This window comes from Anser cygnoides, chromosome 2 (genome assembly GCF_040182565.1).
Source record: "Anser cygnoides isolate HZ-2024a breed goose chromosome 2, Taihu_goose_T2T_genome, whole genome shotgun sequence".
Lineage (NCBI taxonomy): Eukaryota > Metazoa > Chordata > Aves > Anseriformes > Anatidae > Anser > Anser cygnoides.
The window spans coordinates 143,919,009-143,933,092 of record NC_089874.1 but is presented as its reverse complement, the minus strand read 5'-3'; the positions used below and the strand labels follow the sequence as shown (position 1 = coordinate 143,933,092).

The window sequence follows — 14,084 nt, the reverse complement described above, 5'->3', positions numbered from 1 at the left end:
TAGAGCCTTTTAGCTTCTAACATAGTAAAGACTTCCTTTAATAGGTAAGAATCTAAACTAAAACTTCCAAACACAAGTAACTTGTGCAAGAAGGGGGAGAAAAAAAAAAATACACAAGCTAAGGCACACATTTCAATTTACTACACAGTGTTTCTGTGATATTCTTGCCCAAACTCTGGTTAATAGCTTAATTAAAAAAATTAAATGTTGTTCTTATAGCACATCCCTAACCAATCATCCTCATGTCATGCTTTATGTCACTGGGCCCAGAGATTACTATAATTTTTAAAGTATTCTGCTACTGGTCTCAATTTTTTCTCATCAGCAATTTAAAAAAAAAGTGTAAAAATTAGTGTAATTAGTGATATTAAAATTGTATCCATAATGGTCTGAAGATTTAAGAAAAGTAAGGCATGGAGGGACAGGGTAGATTAGGTTAGGGAAAAAAAATGAGTTAGAGAAAAAGAATTGAGTCACTTGGTTACTTTAGACTCTTTGTTGGGATTCCTAATTAGGAGTCATGCGCTGTTACAGATGGATGAATTGATCGTTGTACTGTATAAATTCAAATGCTCAAAAGAGTACAGTTAAATAACAAACAGTACCTTTATCTAAATGTCACACGTTAAGGAATAATCAATAAAATATGGTAGTAGTTTTGTCATAGCTATGATGATCTACTAGCCAAATGGGGACTCCTGTGTTCCTCCTAAAAGTGTTCTTGCACAGCTCAATAGCTGTATATTTGGAGAAAGCATCTTAGAGGGTTATAGACTGAAATCCTTTTATTAATAGTGTTGCTTTTCTTGCCTAAGATGGAAAAACAGATGTTTAGTTTGGTTTCTTTGGAGGAAATGCTGCCATTTTACCTTCTTTATCTGCTAGAGGGGTATTTGTGTATGGATAACAGAGCACCAAGAATGGAGTGGAAGAGGCAATAATAGCTGTCCTTCAAGTTAATCAGTTGTGTATCTTAAGTATTAACAAATTTGCAGGTTTCAGATGTGCTGCAGCTCAGAAATGGTCATAATCATTAATTTATCAGAATTCAATTTTTATTAGATGGAACATGAATCTTCCTAAACAAGGATACATGACAAAACACTAGTGGTTTAAAATTGCAACAGTCCAGAACTCCAAACAAACTTGAGTAATTTAATCCTGGCATGGAAACTGAATGCTTGGTGCACTGAAATTTGCGTCGTGCTACTGTGCAAGCACTGCGGTATAAAATGTCAGGTACAAGCATCTGGAAAACTACAAGCTGCTTATACCAGCTTCACTGCTCCACACCATCCCAGTCTATTTCTGTAAATTGGCACAATTTATATTAATGTACCCCTCAAAAAGCTATTGCCTTTACTTTTTTTTGTCAGACTACTCTTTAAAATTCTTTTAATAGCCATGCACTTACATGAAGAGACTATTTTAACTTGTATGCATTAAAGCACATTGACTGCTACAGTCCTTGCACAGTATAAAATCTAGCCCATTTTGGCAAATGCCAATTAATTCACTTTGATTTTTTTTCTGAATGTCTGTAAATTAAGAGAGAGATACTGTGTTTGACATAATTATTTAAAGCTGCTCTTATTGTTAAAGCTGAAGATCTACAGGTTCACATGTGGGTGCGCATTTGGAAAATTAAAGACAGCAAACTGACTTATGCTCAGGTATTACAATACAGAAAGCACTGGTTAAATAACAACAACAAAAAACAACCCACAAGATTGTTTACTTAAGGAAACCAAAGTAACTAACAAAGGCATAGACAAAAAAAAAAAAAGGAGGAAAAAACTCAGGTCTTAGAATGAGCATAAGTATTTGAAATATCCAGCACATTTTTAAAAGTTTATTACAAAATTCTGCCTCACCATTCACACTTCAGTCATATTAATGTTGAAGCTACAAGATGCTAATGAAAGTTGTAACTCTTTCTCCCCTCAGAAATTCTTCTTCATAAATATGTAAGTAAAAAAGTAGAATAAATAAAGGAATATAAAATTCTTATTTTTTCTTTTTCCTCCTCTTGGATTCATCAAGATAGACAGCAATACAGACAGGTTCTCTTGCCATTCTGAGCTGTGATTAAAATACCTGGGAAGGAGAATTAGAAAGCAGAAAACAATTAGCAGTTGTTATAAAAATTTAAAACATATGACAAGGAACCTTTGCACATTTTATGGAGATGGAATAATTTCCTCCCTATAAACACCAACTGTCAGATTTCCTCTAAATTTAATTTGTTTCAGTTGATGAAAGCCCACTGGGTTCCAGTCAGTGGTCCCCTATGTTTCCCAAAGGAGGTCAGATGGGATGGCATGCAATTGTTCCTTTGGGGAATTAATTCCTACTGCCCGTTGCCACATCATCCTATAAAAATTCTGCCTTTGGGTATACCTGAGAAACAAAAATTATCAGAAGTGACTGAGGGAATTAAAAGGGATTGGATAGAGCAGTAACAAGTTTACATTCTGCCTCTGCTATGGTTAGAATCATAGAACATCCCGAGTCGGAAGGGACCCACAGAGATCATCGAGTCCAACTCCTGGCTCCACACAGGACCACCCAAAAATCAGTGCACTTGTCTGAGAGTGTTGTGCAAATGTTTCTTGAACTCTGGCAGGCTCGGTGCTGTGACCACTGCCCTGGGGAGCCTGTCCCAGTGCCCGACCACCCTCTGGGTGCAGAACCTTTCCCTAACCCCCAGCCTGACCCTCCCCTGTCCCAGCTCCATGCCGTTCCCTCGGGTCCTGTCGCTGTCCCCAGAGAGCAGAGCTCAGCACCTGCCCCTTAGTCTTAGGGCACATCTCTATAAAGGACCCTGAAAACTGGGTAAAACAGAACTCGAAATCAGGGGAAAATACATATGGGAAGCAAGAGTATCCTTTCTTGGTATTTCTTAAAAGGACTGTATGTTTGCAGTACCTCACCTTTAAAGCTTCTGTCAGGTCAAGCCTGATCTCCACACACGATCCAAACCTTGCTCAAAACTTAGTGCAACACAGGCTAAGGACAAAATTAGGAGATGGTGACAGAAACAGGGGGAGCAAATTCGGTGTTCACTGTGCAGTGTTCCTGTGCCAAACTAGATACACAAATAGATTCTGATTTCATCACCACATCAGTCTCCTTCCAAACACCGGGAGCTCCTTCCAGCTGCGCAGCTCCTAGGTTCACACATACCTTAGCTAGTGCTGTTAGAGACAACGTACACATTAGTCTTCCAGAAGAGAAGTAACAGTTTCAAAGCGTAAAGCCTTATTTCCCTTATGGAGTAAGTGTAATGAAAAGTATCATGCTCACCAAAACAAAAACTGCTTGTATCTTAATTCTGCCTTGCTCCGTTCTGTGTTTACCCACTCTCCACTGTTTATAGGTAGCAGTGACTGTGAGGCCTGCTACAGAGACCCATCTTCCCGTGGTCACGCTGGCACCGCAAGGAGAATTTTTCCCTGTTAAAGACATCCTAATTAAAAATATTGATTTCGGTTTGATGAGGACTTGGGAGTAGTAAGTAACAGCTTCCCATGCTTCATTGCTATTTTTACAAAGTCACAGATTGGTTTGGGTTGGAAGGGACCTTAAAGCCCACCCAGTTCCAACCCCCCTGCCACAGGCAGGGACACCTCCCACCAGACCAGGTTGCCCAAAGCCCCATCCAGCCTGGCCTTGAGCACCTCCAGGGATGGGGCAGCTACAGCTTTTTGACTTCCAAAGTCAAGACTATATATATACTATATATGTATAGTTTATATTTATATATAAACAAAAATCAAGAACTACTGGTCAGCAAGTGTCTAAACAATATTCTCAAAGAAATTACATAAACAGCTTTATACAGTTTTCAGCTGTGCATTCACATAAAATTTATTTTCCCCAAGACTGCTGCAACACTCAGAGAACAGGAGTGATGGTATTTCCTGAGCAAGCAGTGACCGTATCCAGTGTCTGGTCTGACCACAGGTGTCCGATCCACGGCCGTGTGGTACTCCCCTACCTCTGGCATCCTAACGGAGCTCAAGCAATCTCCTCACGTTCCTCTCCAAGTTGACCATCACTACAGTAGCAGAGCATTTCACCAATAATAATAAAACTTATCTTCTCACAACATGCCATGCTGTGCAGGTAGTATTGTCTTCATTTTACAGACACACACTTGAAGCATAGAGACTCAAGGTAAATTGAAAAGTCTATTTATTTTGGACAGCAGCTTTAGCTCTGGTACTTCTGAATTTGTGAGACTTAATTACACCACAATGATAAATAAGTAGGAGAAGCAGGAGGGCTGTGAGGAGGTAGAACACTGAAGTGAAATACCCTTAGCAATGAATCACAACAGGGCAGAAGAATCAGAAACTTGGGATTTCTGCTGGGCTCTTATAACAGCATAGTCACAAGACCACCGCTTGTGCTTCTTCCCACCTGCCCAGCACTGCTCTCATCTTCCCTGAGTCTCACCTAGTCCCCTGCATGCAGCCACCAGCACCACTCTCCAACAACCTCATCTTAGTTCTGAATTTCACAGCAACCAACCCTAAGACTTTGTCCAGGCAGCCCATCCAAGACCTGCTCAAAATCAGGACCTGCTCTCCCATACATTGGGAAAGCATGTAAAGCAGCTACTGTGGCTGAGGCACTAAGAACAATCTCACATCCAGGGCCTCGAATTTGATAGATTTGTATTAACAGTTTTGTTTTGATGATAAGCATAAACCAGAGTATTTCTGTACAAACAGCTGAATGTACTCAGCCCTCTACAAGTAAATGCGAGCTCCACTGCAGAGAGCTTGCAGAGTGTGTACACAGCATACAGCAAGACAGTAGGACACAGTAAGCAGACCATCGACTGAGCACCGAAGCTTTAATAAATGGTAATTCCACTTTAAACCTTTCCTTATGATTTCTTCCACATTGCTATTTGATTGTTTCCACTCTTCGGGTGTCTAACTCACTGCTTCAGGTAAGACTTCTTTGTGAAGCATAAACTCATGTAAAAGCTTTCAGATGAAGGAGATCTTACTGAAAAAAAAAATGCAGAAGAAAATGAGGTATTCCAGCATGCATATGGAAAAGTTTCACAGCCACATGTTCCACATGGACCAGCCAGTTCCTGCTACTATTGTCCTTTCTAGCATATGGAAAATACATGCAAAGATAGAAGGTTTTTTTTTTTTTTTTTTTTTTTTTTTGCTATGGTCATATGCTAATATCAACATAAAGCATGTGTGGGACTTCCATCAGCTGGTTAAGTCCACACTATAAATTAGTGCAACTCTTCAAAAAATATTAAAGCAGAAAGTACCACAAGGGTTTTGAAGTTTGATCTAGAAGTGAGATTAGATTACTAATGAATTAGTATTAGTATTTTGGCAGTAACATTTCAGTGCATTGTTCATACTGACTCTTGGGGAAAAAGAAAAAAGAAAGAAAAATATAGCCATAATCCCAGAGAAAAACATTGAAAAACCCACAGAGACTAATGATAAGATTCCAAAGTAGAAATAAAACTGGAACAAGCAAATGTATTTTGGTTCCTAACATATCTCTTTTCCTTGGTATTACTGTTTGTAGTCCTGGATAAGAACTGTTTCCTTCTCTAAATGGGATTTAAAAGCTTTTACAGTTTCCCTTCTCAGAAGCTGGAGAAGCTGTGATATATCAATCATCGATTAATCATCTCGGAACGTGCTTGTGTCAACAAGATGGCTGTCCTGCCTTTTCAGTGTGACTAAACAAGAAAGACAATTTGGAATTCAACTACCAGACATACAGATGACTGAATAGATTATTTTTACATCAACAGCATATAAATATCAATTTCTGAAATAACAATATTAATAATTTAAAATCACAAAGTAAATATAAGGACTCACAAGTGAATCCAATCTCACTGAAGCGACTATAAATACTAACATTTTAGTATGCTCTTATGATATTTATAAAATATTCAGATTTATTACTAAGCATTTCTACAGCTAAGTGTAGATTAAGGAATAACAAATAATGTGTTTGCCACTACTATAGAACATACTTCCATGGAATCTGGTTGTGTTATGCCTTAAGAAAAAAAGGTTCAGTCTATATTTATAGTATCAAAGTCTTCTCTTCATGTGCATGTCATATTTTATGAAGGTTTATTGATACCTATTATCTGTAGGAATATTTAAGTGAACTATGTTTTACCTATGAACTTGTTCCATGATTATGTGTCCCAGAAGCTTTTTATACACAGGAGCATGGGAGATAGCCGATTCTTTCCTCCTGTTTGCAGAGCTCAAGTTTATAGTGAAATGGATGGGAACTGTATACATAGAGGAACATACATCCCCCACACTCAGAGTTGTAATGGATGAGATCACTCACTGGAGACACACAAGATGGTTCTTAGTATCCTGTGATGTGATGAAGGCAAATCACCTTTCAAAATGAAAGTCTTCTCAAACAGTACCGCTGAACAAACCAGATACCTACACTAACGGGGGTAATACCTTGTCCTTCAGAGGTGTTGTGAGTTAGATATAGAAGTGCCATGGATTTGCTTCCCATGCTCAGGAGGAAGTACTGCATGCCCATGATTGCACAAATGTCAACTATGCCTTCAGAGATGTACGGGATATACCCCAGGTAAACCCAAAGCATTACTCTGGCCACTGACTACTGAAGAACTTGTGAACTACAAAGAGAATCTTACCTGACTGAGGCTCTTCTTCGCACACTAACAAGGTTACTTTTGTATTCACTCATGGCAAGTGAATCATTACCAGGTGTTTAAATAACATTATATTGGGGGGGGGAGCAGAGGGGTTAATTTGCAGTTTCTAGAAAACAAACAAACAAACAAACCAACATGAAGTTCTTACTTCAGGAAATTTCTATCAATGTCAAAGGTAGTTTTGCTTAAGTAAGCAATTCCAGTTTGGGCTTGTATAAGCAACTCAGTAAGCTATTCAAGACTGGTCAGAGGACACCAGAGATGCATCTCGTAGGGACTGCTTATTATTGCTGATATTACCCAGCAACTAAATACACAGCGCCTGGTCTGGGCCACGCATCACAATGATTTATGAAGAAAGAAAATAATGCTTTGCTTAGAGTGTTCAAAATTTCTTCTTTCATCCATCTTTCACTTTTGATCACTGATAGATTTAGTAGCAAAGTATTAAAAAACTTGCACCTGCTTCACCATTAAAAAGCACGTTATCTTCTGTCTTGTTAGGGCACTAACTTTCCATGGGAAAGACACTGCACATGTCCCTCTGGTTTTATAACGCCTACGGTTGTGTTGGAGGAATCCTATTGTTCCTACACAAGCTTTAAGTTCAACTCCCTTTTAAAAATCAGTCAGACAGGCTTCCAAAGTTCAGTAACAGTTCCCTCCATGAGGGAAACACCCCTCATAAGTAACAAAAAGCCTCCCAGAATAAGAGCTTACCAGAAATGTACACATTGGCTTCCACTTACCCATTCAAGACTGAAAACAATGCGTCCAGCAAAGGGGAAATAAAGAAGCGGCAGGTATACCTTTGTACCCTTCTGTTCAGAATCCCTTTTTTTTTCATGTTGCTGCCCCTGAACTACATGGACACTGTTACACAGGCCCCGGAGAAGATACAATCACTTCTTTTGTGACAAATGGGTTGTTTTAAGCTATGTTCATGACCACTGGGCTCTCCGTTAACACACACATGAAGCTCGTGAGTAGCTGTCCTCTCTTCCCTTTGCTCCCCTCTCCAGCATCAAATGGCAAAGATACCTCAGTGCATTCCTGAGGAGGAACAGAGTGAAGCCGAAAGGTCCTTTCCCCTTGTGTCACTGAAGAGTTAAGGAGCCAAAACTCCAGCTTGTTCTCAGTTTAAGAGCTGTGGAAGATTAACACAGATTTACGTGTTTTCTTCTCTACCTTTCTTTTTCCTCCCCAGCTTTTTCTTCCTCTCCAAATCCTTCCTTTTGCAGGCAGCAGAGTAACACACACAAAAAAAGGAGCAAGTACTCCTCTCTCTGTTTTGCTAGCGCAATGTAAAAAAGCAGGGCCGGGAGGCCAAGATCCCCTGCTTCAGTGTATAATTGAGAGATGCAGACAGGAACCTGACGTTCAGGAGGAACTTGCTAATTGTACTGCTGCAGCCACAGATAAGCTCGCTCAGCGACAAAGCTCTGCACAGTCTGAAAGATGTTGACCTTAAGGTCCAATAACTTTGTCTCGGACGGAAACTGTATGACACATCCGTATCATTTCCTGAGATATCAAGGAGATACCTTCCCTATATCTACGTTTAATCTTGAGTAAAGCTGGTAGGAGCAGATGCTAGAATAAAAGCAAGATTTCCAGCTGATTGCGGCAGTGCACCCACCATGTGAGCATCTGCTCCTGGCACAAAACAACACCAATGAACTGAAGGCAGCGATGTCTTTTTTGAACACTTGAAGGTCTTCCCCAGGAGCTTTGGCAAACATGAAATTCTTCTCCTGTCCAAAACTGCCTTCTGCCTCTGATGGTAACAGCTCACACATCAAAGAAAGGCACATTACCTTAAAGGATATCTGTCACAGTAGACAAGGAAGGCATCCTGGATTTAAGTACTTAGTTCTATCAAGCAAAAGTTTTGGTATGTTCTTATTCAACCCATTCACGAACATACAGCAATCTCATGCTAACCTGACACTGAACCACGCTTGTTAGCGATAATTGTTTGTTTCTCTAAGGCTGTCACCTCCCCAGTGTATTCCAGTAATATGCTTCATTGAATATTTTCAATGTAGTAACTTAAGGAACAACAGTAGCTCTCTAAAGGGTGAAGAAGAAAGAAATTGAAGTAGCTCATCAACAAAAAGGAAGCTAAGAGACCCTCTCAGGAATTAATGGCTGAATGGTAATGCTGACAATCCTAGAGTAATCAATCTCCTATGAAATTTCCCAGGGCATTATTAATATTTTGTAGTTAAATTCATGATTAAAAAAAAATAATAATACAAAAAATTAACATCTCTTTCCACAGTCCTGTTATTCTTTAGAGTCCTACGGGAATAAGTGTATATAAGATGCCCTGCAATGTGAGATGACATGCCTTATTACAAAAAGTAAAGAACAAAAGAAAGATATTCCCTTAGATTAAATGAATAATGGAGAAATAAGAGTTTTCAAGGGAAAAAGTGCATGGAGAAAGAAAACTACAGCTTTTTTTTCTGCCTGAAGGGAAAAAATAAGTACGCGCAAACACTGCAACTGCTACTTAGGCATTCTCCAACAATTAATATGCAACCCCACTGCCACTCAAATAATTTTCTCATTTCCATTAGTTGGGCTCAAACCTGGACAAGAGGTGAAGAATCAACTGAGACTCTACAGAAATTATACCACAGAGTATAATATGCTAAGGATACGCCTATATGCTCTACCTTCATATGCTTTGACTTCAGAGAATACTTATCTGCTTAGGATGCTGAAATAATTCAGTTATCTGTATGAGCTCTGGAGCCCTAACGAAAGGTATTGAAATGTCGTAACAGTAAATGTAACACAAATGGCACCTACTAAACAAATTACTACTGCACAAGCATAAGGAAAGCCATCTTTTAATCAAAGACTTTGAAGCCCAGTGACATTTTGAACAATTTTATTTTTAAAATCCATACTGTTATTAATTCAGCTCAAATCTAATTCCAAGAAAAAGATGGCAGGTTGCCACATTCGAAAATTTCCCTCCTTATTTTTCACAACATCACCAACATAGGTAAAACAAACTGTTCTTTCCTGCTGCATTCTCTTATGGTTTTGTGCAGCAGGCAAAAGGCATCCACTCAAGAATTCTTTTTTTCTCCCATTATTGCAGGCTCATAAAAAGGCAACAGACAGGACAGCAGCTTATTCATGCACAAGTCAGATCCCAAGCGCACACACTCACTGGCTTTCCAAAACCCACGGATCAATGCCCATCTTACTGCTATGGGGGGGCTGCCTTGGGATTTATTTTTAATTCATTTGGGGGAGGGGAAGAGCTGCAGACATACAGAAACAATCACACAGCAGTCTTCCTGGCTCCATTGCAATAACACTAATTAATAGAACCAAGACGATACAGAGCAGGGCTGGCAGGTTCTGGGTCTTTAACTACTTCGAAACACATCTAGATTTTGATGAGGTTTAACCTGCAGACACTTCAGCTCACGGGCATATTCATCTGTGTGAGCATCCCAGGCTAATCCAAATCAACATGCAGAGAGCGCCTTGCCTGTGAGAGTGTCAAAAGTCGGGTTGTTAAACTCAGAAAACCTACTGAAACGGTCCAATGAAAATTAACACAGACTGTCCACCACGAGCACCTTAGTGGCCCTCACTCAGTCTAGTTCTTTCACCGGTGCCACGCTAAGCAGCAGAAGGCTCATAACCAACGCTCATTTTCACAGAAATCCCTTCAAATTCCCCCATCCTTATTATTATATCATTTTAATTGGATGGCTGCCTTCATACAACTTTGGAAACAACCACAACAAGCCTCCGGTGAGCAGGAAAGCAGTTTCTGAAGCCTTTTCCCATTCAGCACGCAGAAAAGAAAAAGTAAAACGCGCCTGTTTCAACGCCAAGTGAGGAACTTTATATTCCCCAGCATCAAACAGCACTCAGACCGACTTGGCGCGTGAAAGGAACGAGGGCAAGACGTGCATTTTTAAAAAGAACAAGAAAATGCTATTTATAGGGGGGGAAATGAAATAAATTTGGGGCGTAGTTAGGTGTTTACTACTGACAGGCAGGTTGAAATACCGCACGTATACACACGTATCTCCCCTTCCCCTCGGCCCCGCTCTGAGGGGAGCGGGGCGGCAGCGCGTGCCGCGGCGGTTGGGCGGGCACCCATCCAACCGCCGCGGCACGCGCCACCGCCCCGCGCGCGCGCGCGCCCCTTTCCCGCCCCGCAGAAACTTACTTGCAAGGCGGCGGCTGCTGCTGCTGCTGTTGCTGCTGCTGCTGCACGCGCCAGCCCTCACGCGGCCCCCCGGCGCGCGCCCTCCTTCCCGCCCCGCGAGCCCCGGCGCGGCGGCCGCTGCTGCCGAGCGCGTTCGGACATGCTCAGTGCCCGAGCCGCCGTCTGCCGCGCGGAACCTACCACCGAGGGAGGGGAGGGGGGAGGATGAGCACCGGGGGGGAGAGCGGAGAAACAGGGGGCAGAGCTGGATGCTACCAAGAGGATGAGCTAAAAATAGGCGCTCCACGAAAAAAAAAAAAAAAAAAAAAAAAAAACCGCAGCCGGAGCTTAAAGGGGCAGAGGCGAGCTTGCTTGCCCTAGTGATGGCTGAGGAGGCAGCGGGGCCACGGGCCTGCCGTTGGGGTGAGGTGCGCTTGGCCCGGTAACGCTGTCGCCTGTACGGGTGCACGGGTTAGGGCCGCGGCTACGGCCGGGCACGTTTACCTCAGGGCCGGGCGGTTTTACCTCAGGGCCGGGCGGTTTTACCTCACGGCTGGGCATTTTTACCTCACGGCCGGGCGGTTTACCTCACGGCTGGGCAGTTTTACGTCACGGACGGGCATTTTTACCTCGTGGCTGGGCAGTTTTACCTCATGGACGGGCATTTTTACGTCACGGACGGGCAGTTTTACCTCATGGCTGGGCATTTTTACCTCATGGACGGGCATTTTTACCTCACGGCCGGGCGGTTTATCTCACTGCCGCGCCACCACGCGAAGCGGCAGGCTCAGAAACTCTGTCTAGAAAGTGCGGGAGAGGCTGCGGGGGATGTTTCCATGCAGTGTTTCTCAGGAAACATCCCCGTCGCATCCTGAGGTGTTAGGTTTTAGGGTGAGCCTCAAGCTCATGCCAGCTCTCCAGTGAAACCCAGAGTAGTCGTGTGAGGATGTGACAGGTCCCAGGCACGCAGCTTCCCCTTAAATAATGAAGATGGGGCCTCTCCTAGTATTGAAGATTTATTTCCTAAGAGAAAAGACGTGATCTCACTCAAACACTAATGTGTTTCAAACCTAACACCTATAGATAATTGTTAGAAATTAAGAGCCCACCAAATACTTGTGAATGGGAGTTTCTGATGTGTTTGAGATGCTGCAGTTTACGATTCCCTGCCTTCCTAAAAGACCAGTAAGAATAACCATGACAACGCCACATTATTTTAAATTTATAAACATACTACAAAGCCTAAAATTATAATATCCTTGCAAGACTTCAGAATTTTGCTGAATTCTGCTTTTACAGATGCAGAAAAGTGGTACTGCACAAAAACTTTACAGCATTGAAGCCAAGTTCTCACTCAGGAAGGAATTGGACAGCAAAATGACGATTCAATACTTTGACGACATCACTTATAAGAGTGTGTAAAGTCAAGATTACCGTGTTAAAAAGCTAATTTATTTTCCCAGACATGTAAGGAAATCACATGAAGTTAATCTGAAATATTTCAGAGAACTCTTAAGACAGCCATGTGGAAAAACTACTGCAGAAAAAAACGCTTAGTTACACGTAGGTGAGCATAATCAGGAAAGGAAACGCTACTTGTCAGTGATGTCAAATAAAGTGACAGCAAGGAAGCAATTTTCCTAACAGACTGACATACAATGGGATAGATTATTAGACAAGATTATGTAGGCAACTCTGCTGCAGTACTTTAAGAAACAAAAGATGATGTCATGAAGATTATAGTATTAGAAGGGAATGAATCATGTTCACTAATTGTCTCTTCCTTCTGTGTTCTCTGTAAGCAGTGAGATGCACATTTTATTCTGTAGTCCATGTCTAACTGCAGCCTTCACGCTGTATATTGTAAAAAGTTGTAAGCTATGCAGCATGCATAACCGTTCAAAATGATGAAAAAAAAAAAAAAAAGTACAAATATTATGTAGTGCTTTAGCCTGGAGCTATTGATTTTGAGATAAACAGCAGGGGACATAGAATAGGCATTTTTCTGAGTGCAGCCTCAGATTTGGGAGAAGAGGGCTAACATTCTTCTGGCTGCAGCTGGAGCTCTGTGGAAACAGCAGGCAGTCTCTGGAGAATTTTCTAGAACAGTTTACACCTTCACCACGGTCATACAGCTCTAGATAAATTGGGAGACCGAAAGATGTCCCGAGTCTCAGGAGAGTAGCTTCCAGCTGGGGACTCTGCTATTGTCTAGGGAGAGCAGAAGACTGTCCATCATGGGAACAAGCATCTCCGTTAAAACAATAGTGAACAAAATAGATTTAAATATATATATATGCCTTATTATCCTTTTCAGGTCTATTATCATCAGGTCTAGCTATGCTATCATTCATACATCTTCCTGTGTCTTACAGCAGCCTCTTCAGAATTCATCAAATATAACTGCTTTTATGAGAGGAGATAAGCATATTGCATGAAATTGTAAAAATAAAATAAAATAAAATAAAATCCCTGAGCTAACAAGTTCTTATAGCTTCAGCATTCCAAAGATATCATTATCAACCCAGATGCAAATTACTAAATTGGACATTAGCAAGTGAGTGGTGGCAGCAGCTGCTGTGTCAACCAGTGAACTCTGAATTACTTCGAGGCAGACCCATCTGAAGCTGGATACTGTTCCTTTCTTCTTCCAGTTTTGCTCAGCAGAAATATCCATCGAGCTGCATTTTGTTCCTACACAGCAACAAAGATTTAAATATCTACTGTGCTGCTGCGCCCCTATCAGACAGCAGAAGAGGAACAATTCCTCAGCATGCAGAAGATGTACAGCGTTGGCTTCCATGAATAGCACAGCACTGTACAAATTTCATATGGCTTGGGAATGCTCTAATAAAATCCTTGTTTTTCAAATACATCTCCAACAATTCTACTCTGCTGATGGTCTGAGACACTGACATGCCAGAGGCTGGCTCTGGCTCTCTAACATTCTCCACAGTCCTCTCAGTTTTCTCTTCTCATTGTTATTTTCACTCTTCTCCCTGATAGCAGCATTCAGATTCTATCTTCTTTACTCACAGCTACAGTACAACAATACCACCTCTCAAGTTTACTCAACTTTACTGCCATAGTTAATTTAGTGTAGACAAGCACAGAAGCTTTTTTTTTATTTTTCCTTTTTTCCTGCTTGATTTTGTACTACAAAAAAAAAAAAAAAAAAAA

At 41.3% G+C, this 14,084-nt stretch overlaps 1 protein-coding gene across 4 annotated transcripts in view; it reads right to left on the bottom strand.

Moving 5' to 3' along the window:
• OXR1 (oxidation resistance 1) overlaps window positions 1-11,170 on the bottom strand; it is a 273,016-nt gene extending 261,846 nt beyond the window's left edge. For 2 of the 4 annotated variants that reach the window (XM_066990652.1, XM_013179969.3), the window contains exon 1: window positions 10,926-11,170. The gene's annotated coding sequence lies outside the window, so the exon portion shown is untranslated. The remainder of the gene's footprint in view (window positions 1-10,925) is intronic. The other 2 variants (XM_048068777.2, XM_013179967.3) reach the window with 2 other exon arrangements.
• Between the last annotated feature and the right edge of the window lie 2,914 nt (window positions 11,171-14,084).